A 5,378-nucleotide genomic window follows, 5' to 3' on the forward strand; every position below is an offset into this window, starting at 1 on the left:
CAAGCACTGTGAAAGGACTGGGCTTTTTCTTGATGCAGAACAGGAAAATTTAAGAAAAGGTATCTAAGAATAGGAAAAATCGCTTCCAACAGCCTCAAGGGTATTTAGCCTGTAGCCAATCAGGCCAAATCCTGAACGAGATCTCAGTCTTGCTTCAGAACGCTTACTGAACCCTCACCCTCACCGCAGTTCCTTCAATGGCTCCTTTGTGTCTTTTAAAAGAGCCTGAAAACTTTTTTGTGTTCAAGTTTCCTTAAGGAACCGCTCGTTCAGTCTGTTTTATAGCATATAATCTTCAGTAAATAAAATAGCATTAAGTTTCTCACTCTGGTTACAGATGCCATCTATTTGTCTTGACAGAGGCTTAATGTAAGGCAGAAAGACCAGATCAAACCTAGTCAACAGTGGGAGGAGATTCCAGGCAAGAAAAAAAAAGTCTCTGAAGACTTTTGCAGAAATTTTCCAAAATTTTAATTTTCTGATAAGAAAAGTGAACATTTCCAGTTTATAATAAAAAAAAAACTCTTTATTTAGTATATAAAAATTGAATATTTTCAGATTTTTTTCATTTAATCTTGTTTATTGAAGACATCATTTCTCAAACCAGCCAAATAATCTGACCTTTCCTGTGAAGTTGTCTGCAGAATACACCATATGGGGAAAAAAAGATGCTCCTGGGTTTATACAGTCCTTCTGCTTTCAGTTGTCAGAAAGGAAATTGTTTTATAATCATACTATTTCTACTCATATTATGCTGTCCATTAAAAAATAATGTACTGTTTTAAGATACCTAAACAAGCCTGAAATGAGTTTCTACAGATTTCACATTTTTTGTAGTCTTAGTATTTCTCAAATTCTTATTCAAGTTTTATTTTTGCAAAATTTTACTGTCAGAGTTCTCTTTAGTATACCAGTTTTGCCAGGCTAAAAATGACTTTTTCCTTCAGCTTTAAACTACTCACCATCATAGACATTCAGAGCGTCTACCCAGGCTTGTCCTGTATGTCTATTACAATTTACCTATCTATGTATAAGTTTAATCATCAGATATAACTACTATATCAAGATTTTACTCTAGCATTTGACACAGACTCCCCTGAAACACTTGATAGCTTAATGCATACTGATACAAAGTCTTAGAATCTATACCAGCCCATTCAAAGTGGGCAAATATCGTATCTCTAATGCTGGTTTTGATCCAATTTCAATTGGACTGTTTTTTACTACAACAAAACAATATTATTTAATTGAAAGTTTCAGATGTACACAAAGATTTTCAAGAAAATAAAGGAAAATATATACAAAAATACCAGACAAAAACCATAGCATCTCACAGCATTGCATTGTACACAGCTGTGTATCTGTCCTAGTACACAGTGCTCCTACATGATTATTGGTAAGTGGTCAGGCCTGGACGAGACCATGAGGAAAGAAGGAAGTATTGCACCATTCTTCCCCTTCCAGGACAGCAAACGTATACTGTCTCCAATCATGTTCTTGCATACTTCATGGAAACACCTTGATCTCTGAAGGAGTACACTTCGATCCTCTTCACCACTCCCACCTGTGCACCCAAGAGGATGAACATTTTCAGAGATGAGTATTGTCAATGCATCAGTAGAATACAGATGAGCAGCAGGAAGAATGAGAGGCTGAAACTGTGAAAGCTAATTTAAAAGCTGTGCTAGCAAAGGGCAGCTTATAGAGGAGGCTTGAGGATGCCTGATACTGTGCACTGGCCCAATCATCACACCAACACATACAAAAGGAAAATAGTCTCTGCTCCCTGGAGACTGATCTGCATTAGCATCACCCTAAAAGCCATTAACTTTTTTCCCAATCTTGATTGACCCTATAAAGAAACAAACAGAATATGGCCTCGGGGGACTAGTATCTTTTTTGTTTTGCATCTGTGGTGCTTTATCTAGCAGGATTTGCCATTACTAGGACCATGTGCTACAAGTATAAACCACTGAGTATCTTGGGCTGAAAGGCACTACAGGATTAAAAACCAAACCAAACCAAAAATAGAACCCCAAACCCCACAAAAATATCTAACAAATAATGCTTAATATGAAGTTATCAAGTACAGGCGTAAGATATTTTTTAACTATCCAAGAGCCTTTCATAATGTAAAGCTAACCATAAGAACTGTTATCCTATTTCATCTTTCTAGACATCAGATTGTTCTTCACTGTCACATGCATGTGTGAGTGGGATGTCTGGCATAGTAATTAGCAGTGGTATAGTAGAGGTTACAGACCAAAAATCTCAAAAAGTAGAAGTGGTGTATTATGATGTGGTTTAACTTTGATTTTCCACTTTTTTGTGGGATTAAGCAACATGCTGTAGAAGGAACTGCACTGTTTACAACTGAATAAGATTTTTTGTAACAATTTTCTAGGGTTTTAAATGTGTAGTGGGAACAAGAAAGGGACTATGGAGATAGGTCAGGAACAACAACTGACATACAAATAATTTTTTTAACTCCGCTACTATCCCTCTTCTCTCCTCCTGCCCTTTGGAAAAGAACATCTAAAATTAAAAACACTAGCTTCTCATGGAAAAGACCGAACATGTGACCGTTCTCCCCATCACCCCAATCCCCAAAGAGTCTTACTTTGGGCACACACAGCACACCAATCATTCTACTGTACTAATAGTAAGTGGTAGCACCTCCAAAGCACACAGTAATGAAGTGAAGGTTCCACGGACTTTCTTTTAAGTCCTTTCTAGAGGGAACACTCTAAGAGATGCATCTCAGCAATGACCGCCAAGATTATCCTGGGAGGAAAATGTAGTAAGATCTCAAATTCAAAGGCTTTCTATTGAATACTCATGAATAAAACTCTAAATGCAAAGGGCCTAGTGACTGAACTTATATGTATATCATCTGAACAGCTGCCTCCTTTTAAAGAGGAGCAGAAGTTCATGAAACACTTTAAAACCCATTTTAGAAAGAAATTTCACCACAGAATTGTTGCCAGATGCCTCTATAATATTTGCCAAACTACAGTCAATGATTCGTCATTACGTATTAAAACAATTTTTTCTGAAGAGTGTAGTCTTCTCAACACTGTATGTTATTTTTCCAGTATAAATGGGAACAGGAAGACAGTCACAAACATGACTTCTTTCTCATGCATCTGTGACCCAGTTACTGACATGAAGCTATGTTAAACATACCTGTCAAAACAAATTCATTCCATAGGCAGTATTGCTTAATAGAACTTCTTTTTGATAAAATAACAGAAATTAAAAAAAAAAATCAAATAAATTCCTCTTGATATAATTACACAAAGCAAGCTATGTGTTAAAATACTTTAGTGGTGCTTATAATCAACTTCAGCTGTTCAAGTCAAAAGCAAATCTGTGCAACAATACATGAAATCATATTTTGGTCACAGCCAGAACAAAAATACTATTCCATGAGAACACATACATGTATCCCATATTGAATTAATCAAATAAACTACAAATAAAATCAATGTCCTGCCAAAATCCTATTATGAGGCAGATGTACTAGCAATTCCTTTCAGCAGCTCTGGTCTCCAACTCTGAAAAACAGCCAAGACTGCAACAATATGCAAACAATTGTATTAAGCATTAAAAGGCAAGATTTAAAAATCAGTGTGCAGAAAACTAGATGCTTTCTGTAAGTAAAAAATGTATATAGTAAATGTTTAGCCTTTTAAATACCAACCTTTACTGTTGTTGTGTTCCAAATCCAAAGCATGTAGCACATCTCCTTTAACCATGCATTTTATGTGAGAAAAGCATACATGAAATAGCATTTGAGAAACAAACGTAGTTAAAAGGTCCAAGCATGCATGTTAAACTCTTCTCAAATGCAGTAAAACTAGCAGATTCAGTGCAGTGCATTGAGCTTTTGCAGCAAATTTGTTTCCAAGGAAACCAATAGCTGCAGATGTTTTCCCACATAACAGAGAAAGAAAATTCAGCAGTGAGATTTCTCCTTACTTGCAAAGCAGATTTCTTCAGAATAAATATGTGTAAATAAAATACTGATCATTGATAAACTATCCCTCATCCTCTGTTTGAAGACTGAGGCATCATTAAAAAAGTAAATAAATAAAAGAATAAAAAGCTTACTCTACACACAATCTTACTAAACAGGTGTTGCTAAATGCTACCTTTGAATGTTTTGCTATTCATCCTCTCTTTCAGCCTGCACTCCCGAAATGACCAGCCTCTCCTACTTTGCCCCCTCAATAAAAAGCAGGGAAAACACCCCAGCCTGTATCAGGTATTTTCATCCTAAAAGATGCTCCAACAACTGGCAATATTCCAGCTTCCATAGCACAACGCTGTAATGCTGCCTTACAGAGGCTACAGAAACGCCTATTCTTACCAACTGTTATAGCTTTACAAAACTTGTATCATACTGTAGGGGTATTATCACCATTACTGACATGATTTATACTTCTTAGGATGATACTACTGAATACATATACTTAGTAAAACCATAACAAAGAGACAGGCTTGAAAAGTCACTTTCCTTCTAGTTCTTCCAGAGGGCATTAAATTCGTAACTCAGGGTTACATTTACAGAGGATGATTACTTTTCATTTACACAGCAGGTTCCTAATCTGCTATGTATTAATGAAAATATTAGAAACAGTGCATTTTTTTTAAAGTTAGACCTCTTCTCTCTGTGTTAAATTCAGGAATATCTACAGTGTCTTCTGAACTTTGAAAGCTTGTTTCCTTTGTCCTCTTTCAATGTTACTGATTCAACAGCAACATCTGCTGGGCAAGAAAGGGCAATATTCAGTTTCTGGGAACAGTTGAACAGCCAGGCAAAGAAGCAGAAATACTTGTGGCATACATCTCTAGGTACTTTTGCAGTCACTGCCAAGATAGAGTTTCTAAAATGGATAAAAGTTTTAATACATCTTCAAGGAACATTAGATACACTGAGCTAAGAGAGCCAGTAGATCAGAATTTTAAGGTCACAAGCGCAAGTTGAAGCAGGTCCTGTTAGCTTTGTTAGCAAAAAAACCCCTTCAAGTTTATGCAATGAAGAGGTTTGCTATATTCCCTTTTGCTCTTTGAATCTGTTTTCTCTCTTCTTTAAATAATTATGCACATTTCAGAAAAAGAGCAAACAGCAGTGACTAATAACCAGCCAGATCATACCAAGCAAAGGTTCTTGAGGTCACAGAGAAGTTGATTGCTGAGAAGCTATTGCAGGCTGAGGGCCAGAACCCCAAAGGACTTCAGCCTTATAATGGCCAGCATTTGCCTTGCACTACAGAATCCACTGGTCAGAGCTAAGTGTCTAAATTCCTCAAGCAGAGTATAAGAAGACTTGAGGAATATTCAACAGTGAAGATGGCTACATTTAAGCAAGCCAA

The sequence above is a fragment of the Rhea pennata genome, chromosome 1 (assembly GCF_028389875.1).
Source record: "Rhea pennata isolate bPtePen1 chromosome 1, bPtePen1.pri, whole genome shotgun sequence".
Lineage (NCBI taxonomy): Eukaryota > Metazoa > Chordata > Aves > Rheiformes > Rheidae > Rhea > Rhea pennata.